Raw genomic sequence first — 16,426 nt, forward strand, 5'->3', positions numbered from 1 at the left:
CTTTCCGGTGACCGTATGACAACATTCCATATATAAATCTTCACCTTCGGACCATTCCGGAACTCCTCGTGGCGTCCAGGATCTCATCCGGGACTCCGAACAACATTCGGTAATCACATACAAGTCTTCCTAATAACCCTAGCGTCATCGAACCTTAAGTGTGTAGACCCTACGGGTTCGGGAATCACGCAGACATGACCGAGGCAGCTCTTCGGCCAATAACCAACAGCAGGATCTGGATACCCATGTTAGCTCCCACATGTTCCACGATGATCTCATCGAATGAACCATGATGTTGAGGATTCAAGTAATCCCGTATACATTTCCCTTTGTCAATCGGTACGTTACTTGCCCGAGATTCAATCGTTGGTATCCCAATACCTCGTTCAATATCGTTACCGGCAAGTCACTTTACTCATACCGTAATGCATTATCCCATGATCAACCACTTGGTCTCATTGAGCTCATTATGATGATGCATTACCGAGTGGGCCCAGAGATACCTCTCCATCATACGGAGTGACATATCCCAGTCTCGATTCGGGCCAACCCAACAGACACTTTCGGAGATACCTGTAGTGCACCTTTATAGCCACTCAGTTATGTTGTGACGTTTGGCACACCCAAAGCACTCCTATGGTATCCAGGAGTTGCACAATATCATGGTCTAAGGAAATGATACTTGACATTAGAAAAGCTCTAGCAGACGAACTACACGATCTTGTGCTATGCTTAGGATTGGGTCTTGTGCATCACATCATTCTCCTAATGATGTGATCCCGTTATTAATGATATCCAATGTCCATAGTCCGGAAACCATGACCATCTGTTGATCAACGAGCTAGTCAACTAGAGGCTCACTAGGGACATGTTGTGGTCTATGTATTCACACATGTATTACGATTTCCGAATAACACAATTATAGCATGAACAATAGACAATTATCATGAACAAGGAAATATAATAACCGCGTTTTGCAGAGGAGGTCCTTGAGGCGGGAGGCCGAGCCTGCGGCAACTAGCCAACGAGGGGCCGCAAGGCCCCAGGGGCTGAAAAGGAGTGTGGCCCGGACTGAGAAGCCGGCACAAAGGTATAACGTGCCACCTCATCCCCTGGTGTTATTCCTTCAAGGTGTATTAAAACTCGTGCTCTCTTTAGGGCAAAGAGACCTCGCCGGACTACATCCGGAGAATCTACCAATCGCGCCTCCACTAGCCAGGCTCCAAAGCCTGGTCCGGAGGCGGAGGCGAACATGAGGCGCGCAGCGGACGCTCCTCCAATAGAGGATGCGGACAGGCTGACCGCCACCAATTCCGAGGTGGAGAGTGCCATGAACCACAGGCGCCGCCGGACAGTTCTTCGCGATGCTTGTTTCTCCCCAGAGGCATTGGATGCCTTCAATTCGGGAGACGCGTATCTCCGTGCCGCCCAAGATGGTCTAGCCAGAGCCACGGAGCAGTATGTGAAAGACATACGGGTAAGAAAATTTGATGGTTATATGTATATCGGTAGCCCCCGAGACTTGAAACAGTTAGAATAACTGATTTAAGGATCACGCAATATGCAGGTTCTTTCAGAGAAGAATACCCAACTGTCTCAGGAGCTAGAAGAGTGCAAAGCCCAACTTGAGGCCGCACTAGCCGCGACCGGGGGGGCCGAGGAGACCCCCTCTAGTAATATATGCTTCAAAAAAGCAACAACTAACAAATGAAATTGCAGATGTGTGCGAATCTGACAACTGAAATTGCAGATGGCACCGGATTAGATCCGGAAAAGCAACAAGTCCTGTGCCAACTAAAGGCTGGTGAGAGCGTGCTGACAAAGGTGAGGCAGGAGAAGATCGATCTCCAAGATGCCAACACCAAGCTGGGCGTTGAACTGAAAGATGTTCGTTCGCAGCTGTCGGGTTAAGGAGAATCAGCGGCTTCGACGCGGCATATTTAGTAAGTGCTTAAACGAACCTTTGAAAAAAAAGAGTTCGGCGAGGAAGTCAACTAACAGAGTAATGTTTGTAGGTATGCTAACAGGTCGTCCTGCAGAGGAGATGCCCGGTTCAACGGGTGATCTGCTTCCCGAGCTCTTGCAACTGCACGAGCGAGTTCGGCGGGTGATGTAAGGCGTCGCCCAGGCCTTGTGGCCATCCATCTCCATGCCCGAAGGCCTTGGAGAGCTTGTAGAGAAGCTGAAGGGAGTGTGGCGGCGCTTCCGATTGTGGAAGATATCAGCCTGCCGTCAAGGTGCTAAGGAGGCCTGGGCTATGGTGAAGACGCGGTACACGAAGGCTAACCCAAACCACATGGCCGAGGTCGGACCTGTAGGGCCCGATGGGAAGGAGATCCCTGTAAGCTTAGTATACGGCCAAGTAGAATTGGCCGCAAAGTATTCCCAGCAGGACTGTAAACTAGACAGCCTGTTAGATGGTATTGAAGAGGAATACAATCAGTCAGAATGACTATGTAATTTTAATTGACATATGTAATTCCTTCTAGCCGGATTGTAGATCGTTTGTCTTGGCCGACCTTTTCGCTTCGACCTTGGGACCTGACGGTCCAGAGTGTGTCCGAATACCCTTGCGGTTATATAAGAACTGGGGTATGCATGGAGACCAGGCGTAGGGGTCATTAGTGCTTGAACAGACAAGTGCCCAACTAGTTATGTTATATTACATGGTTAGTAAGAAACATCTTCCAGGGAGAATAGTTCTGTTAAGGGTTCCTTTCCCTGGGAGGCATGCCCTAAAGTGCATGTCCATTCTGCGAAAAAGAGACACAGTAAAAACCTCTGGGGGCGCATAAATAAATAGGTAAATATCATCTTTAGTTCACCGACCGAATATTCCCTTAAGAACGCTAGCTTTCGACTTCACCCAGTCTGAGGTACACATCCGGCTGACCCGGCAGTAACAATCGCAGAGGTGCTCCCTTTACCACCTAGCCGAACAATCGGGAACGTAGGGGTAAGCACAGGAGCCGGGCAACCCAGCTTGGCCAAAACTTAAGTCATATCGATGCATATAATGGTGAATAAAAGGTACATGCGGAAGTATGACACATGTGTTGGGCATGAAGCCCGTATAAATAAGCTTCTGTTTAAAGAAGCCCCCAGGTTTAGTGAACGCGGATGGCACATCACTTGATGAGCCTTTAAAGGCTATGAGATAAAGGAGAGGGAGAAGGAGAGAAATGTAGGAGAATTATAAAAAATGGACAGAGGAAGGAGACGAACACATAGTCCGGCGCCAGGCATAGAATCTTCGGAGACGGGCTGCGTTCCATGGGTTCGGCTCGAGTCGGTTATCCGATGCATCACGCAGGCGGTACGCTCCGCCAGTCAGGACCTGGTCAATTATAAAGGGACATTCCCACCTGGGCTTGAGTTTGTCCTTTTTCTTGTCTGGCAGGCGTAGAACTAATTCGCCAACGTTGTAATTTTTGGCCCGTACTTCTCTGCTTTGATATCTTCGAGCCTGCTGTTGATAGAATGTGGAACGGGCTTTTACCACATCACGCTCCTCCTCCAAGGCGTCCAAACCGTCCTGCCGATCGAGCTCGGCTTCTCTTTCTTCGTACATGCGCACTCGAGGTGAGTCATGAGTTATATCGCAGGGCAAAACTGCCTCTACGCCGTACACCATAAAGAATTGTGTGTATCCGGTGGTGCGATTCGGCGTGGTCCATAGCCCCCAGAGTACAGAGTCGAGCTCCTATACCCAGTGCGTATTAGATTCCTTAAGGGACCGCACTAATCTGGGTTTGATGCCACTCATGACAAGACCATTTGCGTGTTCGACCTGTCTGTTAGTTTGTGGGTGACAGACGGAAGCATAATCGAGCTTGATGCCCATGTTTTTGCACTAGAGTTTTACCTCATCGACCGTAAAGTTCGTGTAGTTATCAGTGATGATGCTGTGGGGGACGCCATAACGGTGTACGACCCCAGATATAAAGTCTATCACCGGTCCGGATTCGGCCATCTTAACAGGCTTGGCTTCTATCCATTTGGTGAACTTATCCACCATGACCAGTAAGTATTTTTTCTTGTGGGTTCCGCCTTTAAGGGGTCCAACCATGTCAAGCCCCCAGACCGCGAAGGGCCAAGTGATGGGGATAGTTTGGAGGGCGGTGGGTGGCATATGGCTTTGGTTTGCAAAAAGCTGGCAACCGACGCATCGTTGGACCAAGTCCTGAGCGTCTGCCCGGGCCGTCGGCCAATAAAAGCCTATACGGAAAGCCTTGCTTACAAGGGACCGAGCTGCAGCGTGATGACCACCGAGTCCGGTATGAATTTCAGCCAGCAAGTTCCGCCCTTCCTCTTTGGAGATGCACCTTTGAAGGACTCCGGTAGTGCTTTTCTTATAAAGTTCTCCCTCATGGACTTTATAGGCTTTAGATCGCCGCACTATGCAGCGTGCCTTGTTATGGTCCTCTGGGAGTTCCTGCCTAGTAAGGTAGGCTAGGAATGGTTCTGTCCACAGGGCGATGACGGCCATTATTATGTGGGCCGAAGTTGTAATTTCATTGGCAGGGCCTCCAATTATGTCAGATTGTTCGGTGTCGGGCAGTGCGGTTGGGTCCGGGCTGTTATTGCTGGGTTCCCCTTCCCATACTACGGATGGCTTGAACAACCTTTCCAAGAAGATGTTGGGGGGACTGCACCGCGTTTTGCGCCGATGCGTGCCAGGACATCTGCCGCCTGATTGTTTTCTCGGCCCTTCGAACCGAGCTGACATTTTTAAGAAGGCGTTGCGGTAAGCTGCCATTTTTGGATCCTTGGCATCGAAGTCTCCATTTATTTGGGATATCGCGAGATTCGAATCCCCGCGCACCTCTAGGCGTTGAATGCCCATGGATACTGCCATCCGGAGACCATGTAAAAGGGCCTCGTTTTGGCTGCATTGTTGGAGTCTGTGTACATAATCTGGAGTACATATTGAACTGTGTCTCCTGTGGGGGACGTCAAAACGACGCCAGCCCCTAGTCCGACCAACATTTTGGAGCCGTCAAAATGCATGATCCAGTTTGAATATGTGCCGTACTCTTTAGGGAGTTCGGCCTCCGTCCATTCTGCGACGAAGTCGGCCAAAACTTGCGACTTAATAGCTCGCCATGGCTTATAAGTTATGTCGAATGGGAGGAGCTCGATGGCCCATTTTGCAATCTGGCCCGTTGCGTCGCGGTTGTTTATAATATCGTTGAGTGGTACTTCCGAGGCTACTGTTATCGAACACTCTTGAAAGTAGTGTCATAGCTTCCGGGATGCCATGAATACCTCGTATGCAATCTTTTGATAATGCGGGTACCGTGATTTGATGGAGTGAGAACAGCGGACACGTAGTAGACCGGCTTTTGAAGGGGGAATTTGTGTCCGTCCGTTTCCCGCTCGACGACGAGCACTGTGCTTACAACCTGATGGGTTGCTGCAATGTACAATAGCATTGGTTTGCCGATGTTTGGCACGGCCAGGACTGGGTTTGTAGCCAATATGGCTTTTATTTCGTCGAGTCCGGCCATGGCGGCATCCATCCACTCGAAGTGTTCGGTGCGCCGAAGGAGGCGATAGAGGGGTAGTGCCTTTTCTCCCAAGTGGGAGATGAAGCGGCTTAGAGCCGCCACGCATCCGGTTAATTTTTGTATTTGTTTGAGGTCCTTTGGGATATCCAATTGTGACAAAGCTCGGATCTTGGCTGGATTTGCTTCAATTCCTCTACTGGATACAATGAAGCCCAAGAGCTTTCCGGCTGGAATGCCGAAAACGCATTTTTCCGGGTTGAGCTTGATGTCATATGTTCGGAGGTTATCAAATGTAAGCCTCAAGTCGTCTACTAGAGATTCGACATGTCTTGTTTTTACGACCACATCATCCACGTATGCCTCCACTGTTTTGCCGATCTGGTTTGCCAGATATGTCTGAATCATGCGCCGATATGTTGCGCCGGCGTTTTTGAGCCCGAAGGGCATTGTGTTGAAGCAGAATGGGCCGTATGGTGTGGTGAATGCCGTTGCGGCTTGGTCTGACTCTGCCATCTTGATTTGATGGTAGCCGGAGTATGCGTCGAGGAAACACAATGAATCGTGTCCTGCGGTGGCATCGATAATTTGATCGATGCGGGGGAGGGGGAAGGGATCCTTTGGTAAAGCCTTGTTAAGGTCTTTAAAATCAACGCACAGGTGCCATGATTTGTCCTTCTTTCGTACCATCACCAAGTTTGCTAGCCAGTCCGGATGTTTTATATCCCTGATGAATCTGGCCTCCAATAGCTTGGCTAGCTCCTCTCCCATGGCATGTCTCTTAGGTTCGGAGAAATGCCGAAGAGCTTGTTTGACAGGTTTGAATCCTTTTAGGATATTTAAGTTGTGTTCGGCCAGCCTGCGTGGGATTTCTGGCATGTCTGAAGGGTGCCAGGTGAAGATGTCCCAGTTTTCACGTAGGAATTCTCGCAGGGCGGCGTCTACATCAGGGTTTAATTGTGCCCCGATAGAAGCTGTTTTATTGAGGTCCGTTGGATGGACCTGGAATTTGACTATTTCGTCCGCTGGTTTAAAGGAGGTGGACTTCGATCTCTTGTCGAGTATCACATCGTCCCTGTTCACCGTGGAGCGCAGCGCAGTCAGTTCCTTAGCCGCTAGGGCTTCGGATAGTGCCTCAAGGGCCAGTGCGGCTGTCTTATTTTCGGCGCAGATTGCTATGTCCAGATCACTAGTGAGAGTGATGATTCCGTTCGGCCCGGGCATCTTGAGCTTCATGTACCCGTAATGGGGTATAGCTTGGAATATTGTAAATGCTTCCCGCCCAAGCAGAGCGTGGTATCCGCTACTGAACGGGGCCACATGGAACGTGACCTCTTCGGACCTATAATTATCCGGCGTGCCGAACACCACATCTAGTGTGATTTTTCCTGCACAGCGCGCTTCCCGACTGGGTATTATTCCTCTAAAGGTTGTGCTGCTTCGCTCAATGCGGTTCCAGTCTATTTCCATTTTCTGAAGGGTTTCCTCATAAATGAGGTTTTCCGCTGCCTCCATCCATGAGTACTTTGGTGAGGCGAAAGCCGTCCACTACTGGACTGAGGACCAATGCGGCTGGTGCTCGGGCTGTTCGGAATTTAGGTTCATCACTGGCATTAAAAGTAATAGCCGTGTCACTCCATGGGTTTATTGTTGCTACTTGGTAGACTTCGGCAAGGCTGCGGAGTGTTCTTTTTCGCATATTATTTGATGCGAAAGTCTCGAAGACTGTTAGTACCATATTGGCGTCCCTGGGGTGGCTTTCTATGGCCTCCGGAGTTAGGAGATCTTCGCCAATTTTGGCCACCTGCCGGAGTATCCAACATGCTCTAAGGCTATGAGTTGGTGTGGTGCCCTCTGTACTATGAATTTTACAGGGTCCATTAAGCCATCCTTCTAGTACGGTTCCATGCCCTGTAGAGGGTTTTTGCTTTTTAGTATTTAACCCGGGTGTCTGGCGATGATGCACCCTTTTATTTCGGACTAGGTTTGTATTCAGAGCCGGATTGTCCCAAAATTTTATTTCGGTTTTCCAGGCACTTTCCATCGCACAGTACTTTCGTACTATGGACGCCAAGTCAGCGAAGCGTGTAATATCACGGCGACTTATGGCGTTGAGGATTCCTTTGTCCATGCAATTATTGTAGAAGATTGAGATTGCGTCTTCCTCGCGGCAGTCCGTTAGCCTGTTCCTAACCAGGAGGAATCTGGCCAAGTAATGATGTACTGTTTCTTCGGGCTTTTGCCTGATTTGGGATAGATCGCTTATGTTCGGGTGGGTGGGTGGAATTAGATCCGAAACCTCGCCCAGTCTGAGACTCAGTGGCCAAGAAGTTTCCGAACTCGAAAGTTTGGATTCTTGGATGTTGTACGATGAATCCAGCCCGTCGCCTGATTCTAAGTTCAGGTCTTGAGTGATATCCTCCCCTCCGCGGGTATCCGGCCTGGAGGGATCGGGAATCCGGACGTAGTTAGTCCTTAAGACAGATGAAGGGTCGCCGCACTGCCCATCTACCACGGCAACGTGATGGGTGACTTGGGGAGAGTTAATCTCTCTTAGATCGGGTTTAGGCCCAACCTGGTCGTAATCCGTAGCGGCCCCCAGGGCGGCGATGCGATCCAAGAGCTCGTTTATGGAAGAGAGCTCCATTGGATCTAACTGCTCGGCGAGTTCCGAACTGACATGAAGATTGCTTTTGATGACCCGAGAGGTCATCGTCGGCGCAGCAGCCGAACAGGCGGTCATAAGAAAACCACCTAGCCGGAGAGTTTGGCCGACAGCCAAAGCTCCCTTAGCAACGGTGCCGTCCTTAAAGACGGGATGAGGCCTCCTTCCTGATGGCGAAGGCACAGAGGAACTCTCAATGAAAGCACCAATGTCGGTGTCAAAACCGGCGGATCTCGGGTAGGGGGTCCCAAACTGTGTGTCTAGGCAGATGGTAACAGGAGACAAGGGACATGATGTTTTACCCAGGTTCGGGGCCTCTTGATGGAGGTAAAACCCTACGTCCTGCTTGATTAATATTGGTGATATGGGTAGTACAAGAGTAGATCTACCACGAGATCAAGGAGGCTAAACCCTAGAAGCTAGCCTATGGTATGATTGTTGTATGTTATCCTACGGACTAAAACCCTCCGGTTTATATAGACACCAGAGAGGGTTAGGGTTACACAAAGTCGGTTACAATGGTAGGAGATCTAAATATCCGCATCGCCAAGCTTGCCTTCCACGCCAAGGAAAGTCCCTCCCGGACACGGGACGAAGTCTTCAATCTTGTATCTTCATAGTCCGGGAGTCCGACTGAAGGTATAGTCCGGCCATCCGGACACCCCCTAATCCAGGACTCCCTCAAGGCTGCTTTGCGGTTCTGCTGCGAGGGCCGCAGTGTGCTCCTCCGTGCGAAGAGAGCGCTCTGTGTTGCCATTGACTGTGATGACCCCTTGAGGTCCTGGCATCTTGAGCTTGAGGTATGCATAATGCAGTACCACATTGAACCTTGCAAATGTGGTTCGCCCGAGCAGTGCGTGATAGCCACTGCGGAACGGGAGTATATCGAAGATTAACTCCTCGCTTCGAAAGTTATCCAGGGATCCGGAGACCACTTCTATTGTGACTGAGCCTGTGCAATGGGCCTCTACACCTGGTATGACGCCTTTGAAGGTCGTTTTTGTGGGTTTGATCCTTGAGGGGTCTATACCCATTTTGCGCACTGTGTCCTGATAAAGCAGGTTCAGGCTGCTGCCGCCGTCCATAAGGACTCGAGTGAGGTCAAATCCATCTATGATTGGGTCTAGGACCAGTGCGGCGAATCCGCCATGACGGATACTAGTGGGGTGGTCCCTGCGATCGAAGGTGATCAGACAGGAGGACCATGGGTTGAACTTTGGGGCGACTGGCTCCAACGCATATACGTCCCTTAGCGCACGCTTCCGCTCCCTCTTGGGTATGTGGGTTGCGAATATCATGTTCACCGTACGCACTTGTGGGGGGAACCTCTTCTGTCCTCCGGTGTTCGGCGGCCGGGGCTCCTCCTCGTCATTGCTATGTAGCCCCTTATTCTTGTTTTCGGCATTTAACTTGTTGGCCTGCTTGAACACCCAACATTCTCTGTTGGTGTGATTGGCTGGCTTGTCGGGGTGCCATGTATTTGACACAAGCGATCGAGTATTCGGTCCAAACTAGACGGGCCCGGAGTGCTTCTTTTGAATGGCTTTTTCCGCTGACCGGGTTTAGAGCCTCTGAATCCGGCATTGACTGCCGTATCCTCGGTATTGTTGCTATTGATACGGCGCTTGTGTTTGTTGCAACGCGACCTGCCATTGCTATCATTGGTATCCGAAGTACCAAGGTTCTTTGATATGTTATTGCTGCGAGCCAGCCAGCTGTCCTCTCCCGCGCAAAAGCGGGTCATGAGTGTCGTGAGGGCTGCCATAGATTTTGGCTTTTCCTGGCCCAGGTGCCGGGCGAGCCACTCGTCGCGGATGTTATGCTTAAAAGCTGCTTTGGCCTCTGCATCCGAACAGTCGACGATTTGATTTTTCTTGGTTAGGAACCGTGTCCAGAATTGCCTGGCTGATTCCTCTAGCTGCTGAATTATGTGGCTCAAGTCATCGGCATCTGGTGGTCGCACATAAGTGCCTTGGAAGTTGTCGAGTAATGCGGCTTCTAGATCTTCCCAACAGCCAATGGATTCTGCTGGCAAGCTGTTCAGCCAATGTCGAGCTGGTCCTTTGAGTTTGAGTGCAAGGTATTTGATGGCGTGTAGATCGTCACCACGGGCCATGTGGATATGCAGGAGGTAGTCCTCGATCCATACCGCAGGATTTGTTGTACCATCATATGATTCGATATTTACAGGTTTGAAACCCTATGGGATTTGGTGATCTATTACTTCGTCTGTGAAGCATAGGGGGTGTGCGGCGCCTCTGTACTGGGTTATATCACAACGCAGCTAATATGAGTCTTGTCCACTGTGTTCGGCCCGGCCGGATTTACTTTTACTGTATCTAGCGTGACGGTTATCGTCTCGCGTAGTGGCGCACCCTCGTGATCCGTAGATTGATCTTGCGTGTTTTGCTTTGTCCTCCAATACGTCTCGCAGGTCTAGCGTATTTCCTCGTGCCTTTTTATTTGAGTGGCGCCGGGGTGCGGGCTGGGCCTTCGGCAGAAATGCCGCTCTGTCGCGGCCACGAGGTGGCCGATCAGCCGCGTCATACGCTGGAGATGTAGGTTTTAATGCTTCCTCCTCCAGTCGGGGTAGCAACCTGTGCTTTGGATAACTTGGAGGGGCGTTCGAGTTCATATTCCTCGGCTGCAAGGACTTCAGTCCATCTGTCAGCTAGCAAATCTTGATCAGCTCACAGCTGTTGTTGCTTTTTCTTAAGGCTATTTGTCGTGGCTATAAGCCGGCGCTTGAAGCGCTCTTGTTCGACAGGATCCTCAGGCACGACAAATTCATCATCGTCAAGGCTTGCCTCGTCTTCAGAGGGAGGCATTTAATTATCATCCTCCGCCTCTCCATCTGCCGCTCTCTCACGAGGGATGGCTTCTCCATCCTCCTACTCTGAATTTTGCTGGAGAGGATTGTCGTTATCTTCGGCACTGTCTGGAGTGTTATTATCTCCTGTGCCGGTATCACCGCTTTTGCTTTGGCGAGACTTAGAGCGGCGCCGCTGACGTCGGTGCTTGGGTTGCTTCTTGGAGGGGTCATCCCTTGCTGTCCCGTCGCCATTGCCTTCTTGTCCACCATATATATATATATCATATGATGAGGTGGCTGTCTCGTGCCCTGTGGGCAGTGGTTCCTGTTCGTCTCCTGCATCATCGTCCATACCGTTGATGTCTTCGGAGTCGAAGTCGAGCATGTCGGTCAAATCATCGAGAGTGGCTACTAAGTGGGTGGTGGGTGGGCGGTGAATTTCTTCGTCATCCGCATCCCAATCCTGCCGGACATAGTTTAGCCAGGTTTCTCCTGACAAGGAGAGGGACCTTAATGAGTTCAGTATGTCTGAAAGATATCCGCGGAGGTGAACTCCATGATCGGCGCCCAGTCGGATTCGATAGGCAGGGGTGCAGGCGGTTCGGAGTCTGTGGCCGGAAAAGAATCTGGCAGTTTGGCGTCACGACTCTCGTGAAGGGTAAGGTCGGTACTTGGCTCGATCGCCGCTGAGAACGCAGCCTCCATGGCGGGGTCTATCCACCCGTCCATAGATGGCGCAATAGGCTCCGGATTGAGGGTCGGAGCGGTTGCCGGTGCGGTCTCCTGAACACTGTCCGATGGTAGAGCTAAATCATGCTCATCGTGACCGTGCGGCGCACTTGGCAGGGGCTCGAATCCGTCGAATATCAAGTTTCCGCGGATGTCGGCCGTGTAGTTTAAGCTTCCAAACTTGACCTGGTGGCCAGGGGCGTAACTCCCGATCTGCTCCAGATGGCCAAGCGAGTTGGCCCGCAGTGCGAAGCCGCCGAATACAAAGATCTGTCCGGGGAGAAAAGTCTCACCTTGGACTGCATCGCTATGGATGATCGAAGGAGCCATCAAGCCTAACGATGACGACACAGAGGAACTCTCAATGAAAGCACCAATGTCGCTGTCAAAACTGGCGGATCTCGGGTAGGGGGTCCCGAACTGTGCGTCTAGGCGGATGGTAACAGGAGACAGGGGACATGATGTTTTTACCTAGGTTCGGGCCCTCTCGATGGAGGTAAAACCCTACTCCTGCTTGATTGATCTTGATGATATGAGTATTACAAGAGTTGATCTACCACGAGATCGAGGAGGCTAAACCCTAAAAGCTAGCCTATGGTATGATTGTTGTTCTTGGTCCTACGGACTAAACCCTCCGGTTTATATAGACACCGGAGGGGACTAGGGTTACACAGAGTCGGTTACAAGGGAGGAGATCTACATATCCATATTGCCAAGCTTGCCTTCCACACCAAGGAGAGTCTCATCCGGACACGGGACGAAGTCTTCAATCTTGTATCTTCATAGTCCAACAGTCCGGCCAAAGGATATAGTCCGGCTGTCCGGATACCCCCTGATCCAGGACTCCCTCAGTAAGTATGGTCATACAGGGCAAGAGGTACTCACAAGAGCAATGCAGTGTGCAGTATAGTTGCGAGATTCTGTGGTCCCTTGAGAATGAATGTTCTTCTGCTAACAGTTTTCGTACAAGTGAGACATTAAGGCAAATGCAGAAATGTAGTTCAAATTGTGATATGATATCATAGATAGTACCTTACGCTGCAGCCGAGACCAATGTGTAACAAGATTATTCCAGTCACCGTTGGATAAATGTAGCACCGGAGACTTTACAGAAATTTCTTCTAGAGGCTTGCCATCGAAGTGCGCTTGCCTCAGGTAGGAATGATACTTCATCAACGAGTGCTTGAAAAGCACAACCAACCCTTGCTCGTCTTCACAATCCAGTTTGGTCCTCGCCTATTTAAAAGAATGAAATCTTGTGTATTCTGTCAGCAGAAACATATGCAGTAATGACCATGAATAACATTAGTACATTACTTATGCGTAAGTTGTGGAGGAAGACTGGAAATTGTTCTATGTCTGCGATATAATCTTTCCATGAAGGAAAGATGCGCACAAAGTTCCTGACAACAATATAAGCTTTGTCTTCTAAACTGGGAAGCGATGGAATAGGGGTCCTATTTGCTGCAATTGGGGCTCTCTCTGGTTCGAAAAGGGATTTGGCAACTGGATTTGGTGTACTCTTTGCTGGAATGGGGGTTTTGCATCGTAGAGCTGGTGCTATTTCAATTGGCATAATCATAATGTTTGCTGCAGTTGGGGTCTGCTGAGTTGGGGCATCAGAAATGACCAGTGTAGTAGGGCTAGAGTCTGCTAGAGTTGGGGTGTTTTATGGGTCAGGTGATATTGCAAATACACCTAATGGGCTATTTGATTTATCAGGTGCCACTACCTTTTCCAAATACTTTGCTTGTGCTCCTCCACAATCAGCAATCACCCTCTTCCTTTTGAACATCTGATACACAAGAACAACATTTGAATGGATAAATATGGTATGATGACAGATGGAATATGTACTGAAAATGGATAGGCAGGGCGTATTCACATACACTATGTGTAAACTAAGCTAATGGCAGTTCACCAAAGTAGAAGCAATGCAAAGCATCAGTTGCAAGATATGTGCGATAAATATAACCTTGGAAAGTTAGAGCAAGCACCTTGATGGGTGAATAAGATAGGGCATCTTCCTCTGACTCCTCCACTAGGGAGCTACATTGACTTAGGTCTCCCTCTAGCTTAGAATCACTGTTAGGATCATATTCTGAGCATGAATTTATAGGTGGAGAGCATTTGCATTGCATTGCATCCAGACTTGATTTCAGTCCCTTAATGCCAAGTTTGACAGCCATGGCATTGTTCTGCTTTATTCTTTTCATGCGCGCAAGCTCATAATCATTATGACGTTGTTTAGAATCTGAGATTCATGAAAACATAAAAAGTAGTCAGATTATCTATGGAATGTATTGCGGATTCAACTCGAAGAGTGTCTCCCTATAAACCCCTGCATATGCAAAGTTCACCCCCCAACTGTGCTGACCAGACCACACATAGAAATACAAACCCCTTATGTCTCTATAACAGGAAGACACACATTTCAAAACTGAAGTAGGAACTTTAGAATCATATGAAATTCATATTTGAACAAATAAACTAAGGAATTATGAGTGGCATAATGTTTAGCTTCAAGGGTGGAGTGTTGGTAGTGCGACACAAAGCAAGTAGGCAGATTGTATTCCATGTAAAAGATCGAAGCCTATGTAAAAGCTAGAAATGACACTTTCTTTCTATACAATGTAGTGTTCGTTGCTCACACATGATGGAAGAGATCACATAGAGAAATACTATTCACTCATGTCTACGGTTGCAGTATTTAGAAACAGGGTGGTCCACCCTAAAAGAATATTGACAACAAATATGACAAGGCAAGCATAGATGTAGTGAATCAATCATTTACTTGTGAGCTTACTAGGACAAGTATGCAGAATTGTAACTGCAGTAAGAGACCGTCCAAAATCTGAATCAAGAAGTTTCTCTAGCACTTATTGTTTGCAACTAATCGACGTGAATAATTGGATATTATATCGAATGAGTAAGAAAGACAAGTCAAATTGTCAACAAACCTAGCTTGCAGTAGTAATCTGGGTCAATGTCACTACGACCAACAATCCAAAATGACTAGTGTCTGTTCCTAGGGCCGGAATTTTGAAAACCCTGTGAACTTTACAGGTACTAAAGATTACTGAAATACATCTGAACCATTAAGTGTAGGTAGCACTGAGCACATAACAAGCCCTAATGACAGTCCTGCCTAATGAGTACTGAATCAATTAGAAAATGGGTGATGAGGAGTGGCTGCTGAGTGTTGAGGACTTATCTCAGGATAAATCAGGTTGGCTTAATGGGTGCTGCATGCCTGAGCCCTGAATGGACTGGAAAGGTAGGCACGGTGGCGCACCCGGGCAGCGGTGACGCTGTTGGGCGAGCGGCTCCTGACCTCCTGTTAGTCCGGTGTCTCCTCGTAGAGTCATGCCGTCCGGGGACGGCAAGTCGCCGGCGAGGCAGGCGGCTGGGGGCGAGTAGAGATCGGAAGCGCGCAGTAGAACAGAGGAGAATCAGGCCCTGGGACGACCCAAAATTCCAGGGTGGGCTGGCCCACCGTGGGCACCCTATAGAGATACACACCCGAGTGGCGAACATGCATTTGCGAAACTAATTTAGGAACATTTAGCTGACCAATTAAACGAATCTTTTTTAATAATATCAGATTCGTATTTGAACAACTAAGCTTGTTTAGCTTGATGGGTCGAGCAGTGCTATTATGACACGAAGCACGTATTCTGATCGTATAGTGGTCATAAAAGGGGGAAACTGAAGAAATGATATTTAGCAGCCATTGTTTGCTTCGAACTAAGAACTAAATTCTAAGAGCTGAAAATAAAGTAGAGTAACCAAGTTAAGATCTATTTTCTAGTTGATATCAAAAGGTTGAGGAGATATGAAGTACCACCTATCTTGCGTCGTGTAGGCATCGGGAGTGCGATGGCTGTCGGTGGCGTTGAAGCAGATCTACAACGATAGACGGGTGCATCGGGGGATAAGTCCCGATGCGGTGGAAGAGAAGGTCGTGTGAGCGGCCCCGGCAAAGAGGACAATGGCGCCGATGAAGCGAGAGGAAGTGATGCAAGGCTCTTGGTCCGTCGCCATGGATGAGAAACGTCCATCTCTAGCAGTGGACGATGCGGTCTTGGTAGGCGCTCCGGCATGGTGGAGGATGGTGGCGATGGATGTGGTGGAGGACAGCGGCGATGGATGTGGTGGAGGACGGCGTCGATGGATGGGGTGGTGGACAGAGGCTGGTGTGGGGATGGTGTTCTAGCGCAGACGGTGTATAAATGGGAAAATGGAGGGAGAGGTACGTGCCTGTCTGAATTATGGGAAAGTTACGAACTTAGCCCCCATTTAAAATTTGGACGTCTCGTCGGTTGGGGATATGACGGTAATCTTGCATCTCGCCAAGATTTGCCCAGAGCGATTTTGGGTGAGGAGAGGGTGGTTGGCGCCCATGGTTGGCGCCCATGGTTGGCGCCCACGGTGTATGAACGGGGCTGACAGGTACGGCGGTTGTGTCACGTCTGAGTGAAGTTACAAACCTGCCCCTATTGAAAATATTTGCCTACATCGATTTCGGCCGAGTCAAGTTTGTTTTGCCGCCTACCGTGTATGAATGGGGAAATGGAGGGAGAAACAGAGGTCTTTCGGACGAGCTTGAATCAAATGTTTTTTGCCTCCCATGTTTGGCGCCCACCATGTCGGAATGGGCTCAGAGGCGGTCGTGTCACGTCTAATTGAAGTTACTATCCTACCCCTATTTAG

Source organism: Triticum aestivum, chromosome 7A, assembly GCF_018294505.1.
Source record: "Triticum aestivum cultivar Chinese Spring chromosome 7A, IWGSC CS RefSeq v2.1, whole genome shotgun sequence".
Lineage (NCBI taxonomy): Eukaryota > Viridiplantae > Streptophyta > Magnoliopsida > Poales > Poaceae > Triticum > Triticum aestivum.